Genomic DNA, 16,147 nt, shown 5'->3' on the forward strand with positions numbered 1-16,147 from the left:
CCAGGGATTCCAATATTTGCTTTTAATAGCAACTCTTTACAGTATTATTTTGCAGCTGGACTTGGTACTGTCAATCCAATTTCTTCTTAACTTCACTGGGGAAATTAGAGAGCGCCTTCATTAATCAAGACACAATAGATATTTTAAAAAGAAAAAACAAACTAAAGGGGACATATAAAAAAAATAAAGGGGACTATAAAACAATGTTGTTCATACTAAGTTTTTTTAGACTATATCTACTAACTGACAAATCATGTATCAGATCAGGTGTTTAGAATAATTTTGTAAATTGATGCTGATGTTCACTGTTCTTTAGAATTATGGTGACTTTTCTACTGACATAAATACACTCCAAACAATTTTTTTTGAAATTTCGAAAACAAATGAAATTGACATAGACAAGTTTCCCAAATCATCTTTTTCTTTTTCCTCTTCTTCCATTATATGTCTTATAAGATTATATTTACTATGTCATCTTATAAAATTATAGTGATTGAATGTCAATATAAGGCATACATATAAGACATAAGCCACTCATTTTTTAGTAACATGTATGATGTGGTTAGGCAAACTTGCTGCTTATCTTCTAGAGCTAGAATTTATTTATTTATTTTTAATTTTTTATATTTATGATAGTCACAGAGAGAGACAGAGAGGCAGAGACCCAGGCAGAGGGAGAAGCAGGCTCCATGCACCGGGAGCCCGATGTGGGATTCGATCCCGGGTCTCCAGGATCGCGCCCTGGGCCAAAGGCAGGCGCCAAACCGCTGCGCCACCCAGGGATCCCTAGAGCTAGAATTTCTATGTTTCTCCAAATATGTACCTAGAACTTTTCAAACATCTGATCAAACTAAAAATATGTAAACCATTGTCACTCTTTAATAGTAACTCTTTTCCTTGTTTGTATTTCTTTATGTAAACTAAGGGTTATTTATAGGTAATTATATGTTCAGGCATTGCTTTAATCAAATTGCGTCTATTAGTTAAGATGTATAACAATTCTTTTTTCTGCTTTATTGAGATATAATTGGCATATAATATCGTGTAAATTTAGGGTGTATAATCTGTTGATTTGATATATACTACAAAATAATTACCACTATAGTGCATCACATCACATAATTACCATTTCTTTTGTGGTGAAAACATTTAAGACCTACTCTCATAGCAACTTTCAAGTACAGTTAATATAGTATTATTAACTGTAATCACTGTTCTGTACATTAGATCCCCAGAATTTATTCATCTTATAACTAGATCTTTGTACTATATCCAAAATCTCCCCTTTTCCCTCCGTCTCCAGCCCCTGGTAATCACCATTCTAGTCTCTGTTTCTATGAGTTCAGCTTTTTTAGATTCCACTTACAAGTGATATCATACAGTATTTGTCCTGTCTTTATTTTTTTGCATAACAATTCTTGATTTAGATACATTATTATCTTATTTTATTTATTTACTTATTTGTTATTTGAAAGATATACCCATTTATTTTTACAGAAAGAGGGAAGGGGAAGAGGGGCAGAGGGAGAGGGAGTGAGAGAGAAGCAGACTCCCTGCTGAGTGGGGAGCCCAACACGGGGTGGGGCTCAATCTCAGGATCCTGAGATCATGGCCTTAGTGGAAACCAAGAGGCAGTTGCTCAACCAACTGAGCCACCCCGGTATTCCTATCCCATTTCATACAAAAATAAACTAAGTCACAGATATAGAGATTATAGGCCAGAAAAAAACTTTATTGATATGAAAATTATATTAATAATCACAACAAAACTTGATCTTATAATATTGTTAGTCATTTCATAATTTTAACAAATGTTGTCCTCTCATACTCTAGGGAAACTCTTTAAGCCAAGGATTAAATTATTAGCCACGTAAAATGGGGATCAGAATTGTGTGCCATAAAAAAAAAAAGAAAAAGAATTGTGTGCCATCCAATAATTAATTGTAGCATGAGATTATATAATCTCTGTCTGTCTCTATCTCTCTCTCCATCTCTATTTGAGTCTAATTTGGAGTCAGAATATCTGTGTTTATGTATTGAACCCAGCAATAATAAGTATGTGACTTTTTTACGCTTCAATTTCTTCATTTGTAAATATAAAAAGAAGTAAAAGAAGATTTTAAAAAATAGGATGAAGAGGAAGGTGAGAAGAAGGAAAAGAAGAAAATTATAGGATATTCGTTAAAACAATGAGTCTCAATTGGAATTGATTTTTCACCCTAGAGAACCTTGACAATGACTGAAGACATTTGGGTTGTCACAACTGGTATCAGGGTGTACTATTGGCAACCAGAGGGTAGAAGCCAAGGATCATCCAAAACAGTCTATAATTCACAAAATAGCACTCTACAACAAAGAACTATATGGCTCAATATGTGCATAATATTGAGGTTAAGACACCCTGATTTAAAGTGACATATTCTGATCATTAAATGAAATTAACACATGTAAAAAAAATATCTAGTGGCTTACTGAAGCCACCGCCTATCAGCTGCTGAGAGCAGATTTTTCACATCTCTGTCCAACATCTATTGAGTGACATATCATTGGCAGGTTGATGTGGCCATACTGGGAGTGTTTATATCATAAAAATTGACAAACTACAATACAGAGCCTTTTCCCACTTGATCCCTCGACCCAGATAGCTTGTTGTTAAATATTTACTAGCCTCCATTGATTAGCCACTCATTAACATATTGCAACCACTGCATAAATGTTAACTATTACTACAATTACTATTAAGCCCTCTCAGTTCATCCGAGGAAACCACTCTAGATATTATTCTTCCCTTTCTCCATTTTATATCAATTGCTCAGGTTCATAAGACCTGGCAATAAACTTCTAAGTGCCCGATGTTTTAACCACTCCCTCCTCTATCTTTCACACTTCAGTCATATTATTATGGAATGAAAATTTAATCCTGCTACTCCCATATTTAATATTCTTCAATGCGTTGCCATTCATATATATTTGAGAGAGAGAAAGAGAGAGAGAGAGAGAGAAGGAGAGCAGAAGCAGGGGGTACAGTAGAGGAGACGGAGAAACAGACTCTTTACTGAGTGGAAGCCCCAAGCGGGGGTCAATCTCAGGACTCTGGGATCCTGGAACCATGACCTGAGCTGAAGGCAGACACAAAACCTACTGAGCCACCCAGATGCCCCTGCCTTGCCATTTCTTATGGTATAAATCTGAACTCCTAACACACACACACACACACACACACAGAGACACACACACACACAACATAAACACATACATAAAACTGAACTCCTTAGTTTAGCATATGGGACTTCAACGTTACTCCAGAGTGCCCTGCAAATCACAAAATTTCTATGCAGCTATCTCTACTGCTATCTATTCTATTGCTCTTGTTACAGTATAGTTTCCCTTCTCTTTGTCAAGTTAATCTGAGTTATTTTTCAAAGGAAAAGCTTACTCTATCATCATTTACTGACCCACTATTTTTTGCATATGCCTAGATCTTGACTTTCAAAATTCAAAAGCCAAACATTTGACTCTTTTTGTTCCAAGTCATACTTTATCTGAGAGACATGAGCATATGATATTCCAAATGCTTACCCAAAAAAGACAAAGGTCAAGACAATTAATATATCAAAATTCACTTGCCTTGTTTGTAACAATTTGCACATCTTTACATTCTAAATTCTAAATGTGAATATGTCTATTTTATGTTGTATATAATTTATATTTGAACTGTCCAGAACATCTCAAAAGTCCAATAAATGTTAAGTATAAGAATTGGCTATTGTAGAATGTACAATACTGGACAATTTCTTCATATGAAGCTCAAAATTGTTTGGAACAAATTCCATTTAAACTACAGCATTATTATAAAATCTAAATATAAGTACAGTTAACATACAATTTATTGTGAGCAACATTCAACAGAAAACAAAGGAAAACATGCCCACCAAGATATTTATAAATGTTATGCCTTATGAATTCCCAGCCATACACATAAGAATACAAAATTCAAGATAAACTCCAAAAAATATTTTCCGTAGCAGGATTTCACTACTTAAAACTGCTAATATTAAGCTAAGCAGAGGAAGTCATGTATACCATTTCTAGTATATATATAATGCTTCTCTTTGTAGAATATCTTTAAATTTAATTTTTTAACCAAGCATATCACAGTCAGAGACACAATGGGGATCTGTGTCCTGATTGATAACATAATTGTTAAGAATTTAATGTAGTGGTTATCACGTGAGAAAGATATACCAAAAGCCTGCACTAGCACCTATAAGGAGCTCATGCCTTTCAATCATCAAACATTTACTGAGCATGATAAAATTCCAGGGTAGAAAAATGAATAATACATGGCCTCTGCCCTTGAGGATATCACAGGCTACAGAAAAGATGGTCTTGTAAACTAATCACAGCAACTTGGTATACTGAATGTTATTAAAAGGAGGTAAAATATGTGGCACCTTAGGATAGGAAAAAACTCCTTTAACAGAAAATTCTAAAGTATAAGGCATTAAATGATTAACTGATTGATACATTTGATTATATTATTTTTTTAAACCGTATGGGTTTCAAAAGACATCATTTAAAAACAAAATGATAGTCATGGCTTGGAGAAAATACTTGCAGAGCATGTACAACAATAATGTAAGAATAGATTTTTAAAATATTTTTAAGATATTAAGAAAAATAAAAAATATAATAAAAACTAGAAGAAAATGAATGGGCAGCTTATAGAAGAAAAAACACAGATGACCAAGAAGATATGAGTTAGTAAAAATAAATGAAAAGCACAGTGAGGTACGACGTCACATCCCATTAAATTATGAAAATGTAAAACATTTAGCAAGTCCAAATAATGATAAACATATAAAGCCATAGGAATTTCTATGAACCATTATTAAGTATAATTGGAATACAACCTTGGAAAACAATTTGGTAGTATTTAAAAATTAAGGTAACATATATACACCCTAGATCCTAGCAATTCCCGCTTCTTGGTAGCTTACACAAAAGACCTCATATATATGTACAAGCATATTGGAGCAAATTTCTTGTAAAAGCAAAAAAAAATTAGAAATGTCTAAAATGTGTATTACTAGGATATTAATGAAATAAATTACATGGGTGACATGCAAAGGTTCTATAAGTTTCCTCATGAATACCACAAATATGTCAAACCCCTTTCACAAAAAAGCCATTGTAAAAAAAAAAAAGCCATTGTAGAGGAAAGAGCACGCACATACACACATATATGTAAAGAGGTAACACACATAGAGAGAATAATATAAAGCTTTAAAATATTAAAATAATGTGGTTTGCTAATACATGCTGTTATGGATATACAAACATAGTAAAGATATAAAAATATATATAAGAACAATAACCATATCAAGATAGTACTCAGAAAAAGATGACTTTATTGTATTGATAATTTGTTTCTTACAATAAGTTGTGAAGTAATAGGATTCTTCTATTATTATTTTTATTTAGGCATTTTGGACATCAGAAATATATAATAATACATGTTGAATGACAGTAAAGCAGTAGGAGCACAGGGGAGAAAATAACAAATTTGTCTGAGAAAGCAAAAGAACTTCACACACTGATTTGGGGCATATATGTAAAAGAATAAATGACAATTATTGCAAAATGGAAGAGAAGAGTGTTGATAGAAGAACACTGGTGACAAGAGAGAGTTAGCTAACATTGAGAAGCATGAAAGAACGTGAAATGTTTAGGAACCAATGAATAAAAGCTTCATTGGACCATTTACCTACAAGCCTTGAAACAGATAACAATGATTAATGGTGAAACTTGGCAAAAAGGTGAAAACATATTAATAAAGGTGTTATATTTTCAATACTCAACCCCTGATGGACTAATTCAGTCTGCATAGGAGACACCATGGAATGGTAAAAAGAATCTATAGAGATGGTGGGAGAGAAAATTCACCATGAAAATGATATAGAAGCTTTGTCTTTTATGGGAAAATATGGGTAAATGAAAAGCTGTATATTTTCTAATTCTAGTATAGTTAACATACAATGTTCTATTAATTTCAGGCATACAATATAGTGATTAGACAATTCTATACATTACCCAGGGCTCATGATAATAAGTGTGTTCTTAATTACCTTCATCTATCTTCCATTCCCCCCCCCCCCCCAAATCCCCTCTGGTAATCCAGTTTGTTCTCTGGAGGTAAGAGTCTGTTTTTTGGTTTATCTCCTTTTCTCTTTGTTTGTTTTGATTCTTAAATTCCACGGATGAGTGAAATCATATGGCATTTGTTATTCGGGGTCTTGGGATGTATAAATTCTTTATATTTTTTGACTGACCTTTTCTTAGATATATCATTTGTAAATATCCTTTTCCTATTAAGTAGGTTGTCTTTATGTTTGTTGATTATTTCCTTTATGCAGAAATTTTTTATTTTGATATAGTTTATTTATTTTAGTTTATTTTCTTAATTTTTTAAAGATTATTCATGAGAGGCACAGAGAGAGAGACAGAGACAGATACACAGGCAGAGGGAGAAGGAGGCTCCATTCAGGGAGCCCGATGTGTGACTTGATCCCAGGTTTCCAGGATCATGCCCTCGGACAAAGGCGGTGCTAAACCATTGAGCCATCCAGGTTGCCCCTAGTATGGACATTTTAATAATATTTGTTCTCCCAATTCATGAGCATGGACCATCTTTCCATTTGTTTATGTCATCTTCAATTTCTTTCATCATTGTTCTATAGTTTTCAGAGTACACGTCACTCACTTCCTTGGTTAAGTTTATTCCTAAGTACTTTATTATTTTTGGTCTAATTATAAATAAGATTGTTTCTTTAATTTATCTTTCTGTTCCATCATTTAGTGTATACAAATGCAGTGGATTTTTATATAGTGATTTTGTAGCAACCTTACTGAATTCATTTATTAATTCTAGTAGTTTTTTGGTGGAGTATTTAGGTTTCATTCTTCTGCAAATAGTGAAAGTTTTTCTTCTTCTTTACCAATATGGTTTCTTTTTAATTTGAAGAGCTAATTTTTTAAGTTCAATTTCAGGATGCTTAGAAACTAGGCTGGAGACGGTGAATTCGATGGTACATTTTGCTGTGTCTGTTGCCATACAATTAATTGTATAAGGACAATATAATTTAGCAACTAAGATCATGAACTCTGATGCCAGACTTCCTGGATTTGAATTCTAGCTCTGCAATATGCTTCAGAGTGTCTTAGACAAGATATATAATCTCAGTATCCTGATTTATTTATCTGTAAAGTGGGGATGATAACATTGTTTACTATATAGGATTTTGAAGAGGATTAAATGAGTTAATGCTTATAAGGTGCTGAGACTTTTTTCTAAATATCAAAACAAAATTAGCTGTGATGTAGGTGCCTGACTTACTGCAATATCTATAGGAGATACAGTTCCTCAGATGCCCATTTTGGATTTCAGAAAGATTATTCCTTTATTGTTACCAGCTGGGAAAATGAACAATATGTGCCCTTGACTATAAGGCCTATAGAAGGATGCCTGGGTGGCTCAGCGATTGGGTGCCTGCCTGCCTTTGGCTTAGGTCATGATCCTGGGATCCAGAATCGAGTGTCGCATAGGGCTCCCTGCGAGGAGCTGCTTCTCCCTCTACCTATGTCTCTGCCTCTCTCAATCTGTGTCTCTCATGAACAAATAAAAAAATCTTTAAAAAAAATATAAGGCTTATAGAATAAGCTCTCTCTAAATTTAAATAGAGGTTTTTTACCAGTCAACTTTTAAAAAATGAATGAGTTTGGTTTATGTTTTGTTTTTATTTATGTATTTATTTATGTATTTATGTATTTATTTATGTATTTATTTATTTATTTGGTGTATGTTTTGAGTTTGGACCTGTAATTTTATTTACTTCCCCCATTTATTTTTAAACAAACTTCTTATTTTAGCATACTTTTATTTTTGATTTGCATTTCCCTAACAGCTTCTTTGGCAAAAATAAAATTTGCCACTCTATATTATTTTTACAAAAAATATCGCAGATCATAGAGTTCCCATATACCTCACACCCAGTTTCCTTTAACATTAACATCTTCCATTACCATAATACAGCTGTCAAAACAAAGAAACCAGCATTGGTACTATTCACTTAATTTAGAACTATATTTAGATTTCAGTAGTTTTTCCATTAATATCCTCTTTCTCTTCCAGTATCCTATCCAGGTTACTACACTGCATTAAGTTGGCATGTCTCTTTTGTCTTCCACTGTCTCTGACAACTTCTCAGTCTTTTATTATTTATCATGACATTGATATTTTTAAAGAATCACAATATTTGCCCTTTTGTGTCTGGCTTATTTCATTTAACATAATTTTTTCAAGGTTCATCCATGTATCAGAACTTTGTTCCTTTTTATGGCTGAATAAGACTCCATGTAGTATATACCATGTTTTGTTTATTCATTCATCTCTTAATTTATTTTTAGATTATTTCCAGGTTTTGGCTATTGTGAGTAATGCTGCAATGAACATTGGCATACAAACATCTGTTTGAATTCCTGCTTTCAATTCTTTGGGGTATATATTAGAAATGGAATTTCTGAATTATATGGCAATTCTGAGAGAGGAAGAGAGATACATTATAAGGAATTGGCTTACCTGATTCTAGATGCTGAAAAGTCCAAAATCTGCAGGACAGGTTGGTAACCCAGGAAAAGGTGATTTTGCAATTCAAATCCAAAGGCAGTCTGTTGGTAGAATTACTTCTTCCTCAGAAGAGGTCAGTCTCTTTTCTCTTAAGGCCTTTAACCAATTAGATGGAGCCAACCAAGTAACTCAATTTTCTGATTTAAATTTTAATCCCACCTAAAAGAAATCTTCACAGAAATATCTAGAATATTGTTTGATGAAATATCTGGGTACCATGACCTAGCCAAGTTGACACAGAAAGTTAGTCATCATACCCAATAATTCTGCTTTTGGACCAGTAATTACAGTAAAACTCACATAAATTTATTTTATACTATATAAACTTGTTTGACAGATGTTTTCCAGGAAATAACAATGTAGCATTTATCTGTGATGGACTGTAATTATTAATTCGAAAGAAACCAAATGCAAGGTTTACCTGCTATCCAAATGTAAAACATTCCTATAAAACCCTTTGTAAGCTGTAATTGTGTAAAGTGAAGAAGCAATCACTGTTAATTTATATGGAAAATTTTTTGAGATTCCAAGACCCCAAAAATACTGTCTCTTTGGCTTTTACAATACCTTAGGACACATCTAAAGAATGCATAAAGTAAATCTAGATAAAGGACAGAACCAACACAGTTCAAAGCTATGGTGGCTTGATGCTAAGGTGCTAAATGTAGCTCCTGGGGAAGGAGCTTGGGAAGCCACTCTCACTGTTCAGGGTGCACACTGCAAGTCCTGAATACTATTTTTGCTGTTTGCCTTTTTTCATAAAAGTGAAAATCCTTTTCAAATTTCTTTCAGTTAGCAAAAGTAGGGACTAATATATGTCGTTCATAAAAGTGAAGTGACCTAAAGCAGACTTTCATAAAACAGGGATATTTGTTTTGGTACTTTAATCAAACATATTTCAAGTCTGAAAGATCTCATTTCATCTGTAATTTCTATGAAAATCCAATTTATAAAAGTGAGATGGTAATTATACAACATTTTAATTTGTGGCACTTGGAATGCAGTTAATATAGTCAATCTTCTGATTTTCTTTAAAAAATGATATTATTTATTTATTCATGAGAGACACACGGAGAGGCAGAGACACAGGCAGAGGGAGAAGTAGGCTCCATGAAGGGAGCCCGATATGGGACTTGATCCCAGGACTCCAGGATCACACCCTAGGCCAAAAGCAGGCCCTAAACCTCTGAGCCACCCAGGGATCCCCAATCTTCTGACTTTTAACATTAATCCAATATAGGTAATCTCAGCGTATGTTGTTGTCTGAGAACGAGTTCATTCTTTAAAACATATCATTGTTTTTTTTTTTTTTTTTTAATATCTATGCTCTTATGTCATGTTGGAATTTAGAAAAAATGGTTGGAATTTAGAAGAAATGGTATGGCTGATTTTTGTCAGCTTACTGATTATACTGCCTCCAATAAGTAATCTATGTAGTCCACTTTCCTGGTAGAAAGAAAACTGAGGGGCAACTGGGTGGCCCAATCAGTTAAGCTTTTGCCTTCGGCTCAGGTCATGATCCAAGGGTTCCTGAGGTTAGCTCCCTGTTCAGTGGGGTATCTGCCTCTCCCTCTTCTTCTGCCCCTTCACCTGCTTTATGCTGTCTTTCCCTCTCTCTCTCTCTCAAATAAATAAACAAATAAAATCCTTTTTTAAAAAAGAAAAAAAAAACTGAATCAGAGAATGAGATGTGGATTCCAGGTATGGATCAGCAGCCAAAATAAGTGTGACTTTAGAGGAGTGGTTTCATCTCTTAGAGCTTAAATATCCTTATTTTTTTGATGATAAAGAGGATTACCCTAAATTTTGATAAACATATAAATATCAAAACATTATTTATTTTTTTAATCAATCAAAATGAGATCATAGAAACCAAATGATTTATTGCTGTAGTAGTACTGGGTACTTTGGTGTATTATTACAGTGTGTTTTATGTTTTTGGTAATTCCCTTCTGCCCCATAGCCCTTTCCCCAGCCAATTTATCATTGTGTGTAGGATGAAATGCTGCCTTAGGAAAGCAGAAAAAAAAAATTATTCTGAGTATAAAATGCATGTGCTTTCATGCTGCTACATCCTACAGTTTTGGATTTCAGTCACTAAGGGAAGCTGACCATAAATGATATTTCATAAAATACTATGAATTTGCAAGAATGCATGAGGAAGTAAGAGCTGAGCTTTTGCCTTCCTCTGACAACAATGCTGGATATTCTCCTTTTCCCTCTCCAGATGTATTCTTCACTGTCTCCATGTGCTCTGAGTCCCAGAAGTCTGCACCATATTGACTGTGTCAATGACCTCCCTGCCTCTGGCAGAGTATCTGAGTTAAAGAAGGGAGTACAGTCAGGGTATGTCTTCCCCACTTCCCTAGAGCTTGCTTGCTATCGATCACCGTTGGTTGTCTGTGTCCCTTCTCAGAAGGCCTCAACTGACCTGATGGAAATTACCCTTCACCTGAAGTTACTTTTTCTTGTTTCCAAAAACTGCTACCTTCTTGGTTTCTCTGAGCCAGGGCTGCTGGTATTTTATCATTGTTTCTCGGTCTGAAGCATAACAACATCCTGTATTAGTTGAACCAACCATCATTTGAAAAGTCTCTTCGTTAAACTCTACTTAATTGCTCCATTTGACTGTGCCATCTTTTCCTGCCAGTCCCAAATGATTTAAATATGTATAGGTTATTGTTGGAGGATAGGAGGAAAGAAATAATCTAGGTATTAGTATAGGTTGGATTTTACCCAAATAAATCCAACTTCTGCCTTTGTGCTGGTTTAATTTTAGCACCTGAAATTGGCCTGCACTGTTTGCTAACTTACCTACAGGACACTGAACCCTGATCAAGGCAAACAGCATACTGATTAATAACATTGCTTGGTATCCATCGATCTATGGAGTTAGGAGATGGTTCGTATTGGATAGTCAGCATTTTTTATTGATAAAAAGAGTGAGATCCGTGATTTGCACCTGGCCTCCATGAGATGTCTGGAGCCATTGGCCAATGGGGATGACTAAGCAGAGCCTACATGACTGTCAGAAGCTTCAACTGAGTTCCTGTTTTGGTCTCTGGTTCTGAGTTATTTTGTGCACAAATAATGGCCCTGATCCAAGAGGGAAAGTGTGTCTGGGACAGCCCTACAGAAAGCGGACAACTGTAGCTCCCACCTGGCTTCTTTGGATACCTTCCTATGAGGCAGGTATATATATCTGCGATGTGTAGATCCTGACTTTACTGCTATTGCTCTACTGTATCCTTTTTCTGCAATAAGCTACACACATGTACTTTTATTTGCTGTGTATGAATGTTCTTTAGCAATTAAACCCTTCTAACCAACACTGTTAATGTAGCCTCACTTTCTATATGTGGCCTAAGGAGTTGGCAAGCTTCATTACATTTACTGGCATCTGGCACTGTTCACAAGTGGTCGATCAGAGACAGTAGAGAGAACTCTTTAGTCACAGGGGCCTGAGAAAGCTTCATTAAGATTTATGTGCCCAAGTACATAAACTTCTGTGAGTACATTTCTGTTTCAGGTTTGCCCAAGAAAAGTGTGGACATGGTATTGACAACCAGGTCTAGAGAAGTTGTGTGATAAGGAGAAGGAGGCCCAGCAGCACTGCAAAGCCTGTGAGGCTCAATAGGGAAAAAGATGACTCAGGCAGGGTCAGGGGGGTGAGATGATTGCCACCAAGTGATCATCTCCCTGTGGGGAGATGGGTTGTTGTGGGTTACTCCCTAAGCTCCCTATGGGTTACTGCCTAAGTTCCAGATCATGGGACCTACTGGGGCTGAAGGAGACCTTTCTGGAATGGAGAAAACATGTAACAGATTAAGGTTCTCATTACTGATTGAGTAATGTTTTTCTATCATATAATGTAATAAAGCTAATTTTATGAATTCAGTTCATTAATAGAAAAATAAAGTTACATTTATAATACCTGAAGGCTTTAGCCTGAAACTGATATCCATTTAAAATATTGACTTTTTTCCTCCAGGCCACACAAAAACACTCATAAATTAAAAACCTCCAGAGAATTTTACCCAGTAAGCCACATTTAACAAACATTTATTGAATATGTGGTAGGAAATGAATAATATGAAAAAAATAAAAACAGTTTTCTTGAAAGCCTGACAACCAAATAATCACAAATAAATGTATAATTTATTATTTAATAAATTATAACTAATTAATTATGAATACAAAAATGTGGTCCTAATTGTCTTTTTAAAGCATGGTCAGGCCCTATACTGGAGGGTGGGCCAATGAAGGTGTCTCTGTTGAAAAGTAATTTGCACAAAGTGTGAAATATCAAAAAGATAAATAGGGAACTTTGAGTGTGGTAAGACAGGAGGGAGATCTGAGGAGGAAATAAGCAGGATAAATATTTAGTAAGTTAAAAGAAAGATATTGCCAAATATCACTGAAAAGAAATTCCCCTACTATCTCACCTGCCGTGGACAATCTCTGCCCTGGGTGTGTGTGAATGAGTGTTTCCAAAGCAACTGCAATAGCAATCATAATTATTAAGAAGAGTTAAAGAGGCTTTTTTTTTTTTTTTTTTTTTTTTAAGACTTTAACTTTAGCCAGAGATCATAAACTTGAGTTCCTCTATGGTCACAGAAAATAAATCATACTAGAAAATGATGGACTGGAGAGCCCTTGCTCATCCAGAGTAGGTAGTTACTAATATTAATAATAGTATTTTGTGGATTCCTTGGTGGCTCAGTGGTTTAACGCCTGCCTTCAGCCCAGAGGATGATCCTGGAGTCCCAGGATCGAGTCCTGCATAGGGGTCCCTGTATGGACCCTGCTTCTCCCTCCGCCTGTGTCTCTGCCTCTCTCTGTGTCTCTCATGAATAAATAAAATCTTTAAAAAACACACAACTGTGTTTGGGTACACATATGAATAACCATACAAAGGAAAATTAAACATAACATTAAGAAAAATTTGTAGCCTCTCAGTCCTTGTCAAATAGAGTCAAAATAGACATAGATATAGGGTATGGGTTAGCATGCTGAACAAATAAATAAAATTAATAAGTCAGTCTTAAGTTTTTTGTTATTTTTTCCCAAAAAATTCATTAGTAGTTGTAGACAAAATACTTACACTAGAAAAAAATTAAATTCAAAATCCTTTGAATATCAGAGTTAGACATTAAGTGAGGAAATTCCAGATACTCAAGAAAACTGGTCACTAAGGATGAAATCAAAGGCACTGTGCTAATTCTCTATCCCTCTTGCACCATAAATGCAAAGGGAATTGGATTACAATATTTTTCTGATAAAATCAGGGTAAGGATAATAGCCTAAACATATTTTAACATTGAACTATTTCCAGTATTTATCTCCACACTAAGTATTTTTATATCATATTTCATAGCTAAAAAAATGTAGAAGCCACATTTTATGGACTCAGAAAAGTATGGGATACTCAAAGTTCCACAATAATTCCATAGTAGACAATTTCATGATTGATATGTTCATCTTTTGAAATTTCTTAGTGATGTTTTCAACTCTCTTGGAAACAACTCTATTGTTTCCTTGATATTTTCTACTGCATTGGTCTTAGTTACATTTATTTTCCTCCCAGCTTTATTGAAGTATAATTCACATATAAAAATTATATATTTTTGATACAGATACATTGTGAAATGATTGCCACAATTAAGCTAATTAACATATCTATCAACTCACATAGTTACCAATCTTTTTGTATGATTGTAGTGAGAACACTTGAGATCTACTCTTAGCAAATTTCAGGTATACAGTTATTAACTACAGTAACTCTTCTCTATATTACATCTTTAGAACTTACTCATCTTATAACTGAAAGTTTGTATCCTATGACCAACAACTCCTGTTTTCTTCCACCCTACAGTCCCAGTAACCACTATTCTACTTTACGTGTTGAACTTTTTTTATAAGTGAGATCATGTAGTACTTGTCTTTTTGTGTCTAGCTTGTTTAACTGAGCATAATGTCTTCCAGTTTCATCCATGTTGTTAAGGCTAAATGATATTCCATCATGTGTGTATATACATGCACACATTTATAGACACACATATACATATCCCATTTTCTCTATCCACTCATCTGTTGGTAGACACTTGGATTGTTTCTGTATCTTGACCACTGTAAATAATGCTGCAGTGTTCATGGGTGTGTAGTATCACATTGGGATAGTGACTATATTTCCTTTCAATATATACCCACAAGTGGGGTTGTTGAATCATTGATAGTTCTATTTCTACTTTTGAGGACCTTCCATACTGTTTTCCATATGATTATATCAATCAGTTTACATTGCCTGCAACAGTGTAAAAGTGTCCATTATTTCCACCAATACTTATCCTGCAACTTTTTCATAGTCATTGTCTGCCTGATGGAGGTAGTATCTCACTGTGGTTTTGATTTGCATCTCCTGGATAAATGGTAATCTTAAATTCCACATATACATGGAATCATATGGTATTAGTCCTTCTCTGACTTATTTTGCTAGCATAATACCCTCTGGTTTCATCCATGTTGTTGCAGATGGCAAGATTCCATTCTTTTTGATGGCTGAGTAATATTCCATTATGTATATATACCATCTCTTCTTTATCCATTCATCTGTCCATGGATATCTGAACTCTTTTCATATTTAGCTATTGTGGACATTGCTGCTATAAACATTGGGGTGCATGTGCTCCTCCAAATCACTATGTTTGCATCCTTTAGATAGATACCTAGTAACCATACTACTTGATTATTATAGCTTTCTCATGTAGTTTGAAATAGAAAGCATGATACCTCCAGCTTTGTTCTTATTTCTCAAGACTACTTTGGCTATATTCAGTCTTTTTTGCTTCCAAATGAATTTTAGGATTTTTTTTCTACTTCTGTGAAAATTGCTATTAGGCTTTTGATAGAAATTGAATTAAATTTATAGAGCACGTTGTATAGTATGGATTCTGATAATTTGTCTTTGAAGTTGTAGATTCTTTCTTCTGCTGAACTAAATATGCTATTAACACTCTACATTGCGGTTTTTATTTCATTCATTGTATTCTTAATCTGAAGATTTCCTGTCTGGTTCTTAACTATGGTATTAACAATGCTTCTGTTAATAATTTGTAAATTACTTATATTTCTCCCTCTTTAAAATACATTTCCCTCCAATTTTTTCATTAGACATTTATCCAAATGAGTTGTGAATGTTTATTTACATTAATATATACCCAGTTCAAAATGTTTTTGAAATATTTTTATAAGATAGTTCTCATAAAATAGATGTATTTGGTTGAGTTATGCCAGTGTGGATCTTTATCCACACTGTAGGAAGTGTGACAACTTTTATGTTTACAAATTAAAAGATATTCTCAGAATTAACAAGAAATTATGAAACATACATCAATTCTTATACTTTTTCAAAAGATGAAACTATGCCAGACAAAGCATTTAGTCCTAGTAACCTAATGAAGT

The 16,147-nt window shown here is 34.3% G+C and overlaps 1 long non-coding RNA gene across 2 annotated transcripts in view; it reads right to left on the bottom strand.

The window, feature by feature from the left end:
* Positions 1-16,147, bottom strand: part of LOC111093908 — an 85,011-nt gene that overhangs the window by 46,341 nt on the left and 22,523 nt on the right. The window contains exon 3 of one of the 2 annotated variants that reach the window (XR_005383586.1): positions 8,639-8,782. This is a non-coding gene — a long non-coding RNA (uncharacterized LOC111093908). Of the gene's footprint in view, positions 1-8,638; positions 8,857-16,147 lie in introns of both variants that reach the window. The other variant, XR_005383587.1, reaches the window with a different exon arrangement.

Source organism: Canis lupus, chromosome 34, assembly GCF_011100685.1.
Source record: "Canis lupus familiaris isolate Mischka breed German Shepherd chromosome 34, alternate assembly UU_Cfam_GSD_1.0, whole genome shotgun sequence".
Lineage (NCBI taxonomy): Eukaryota > Metazoa > Chordata > Mammalia > Carnivora > Canidae > Canis > Canis lupus.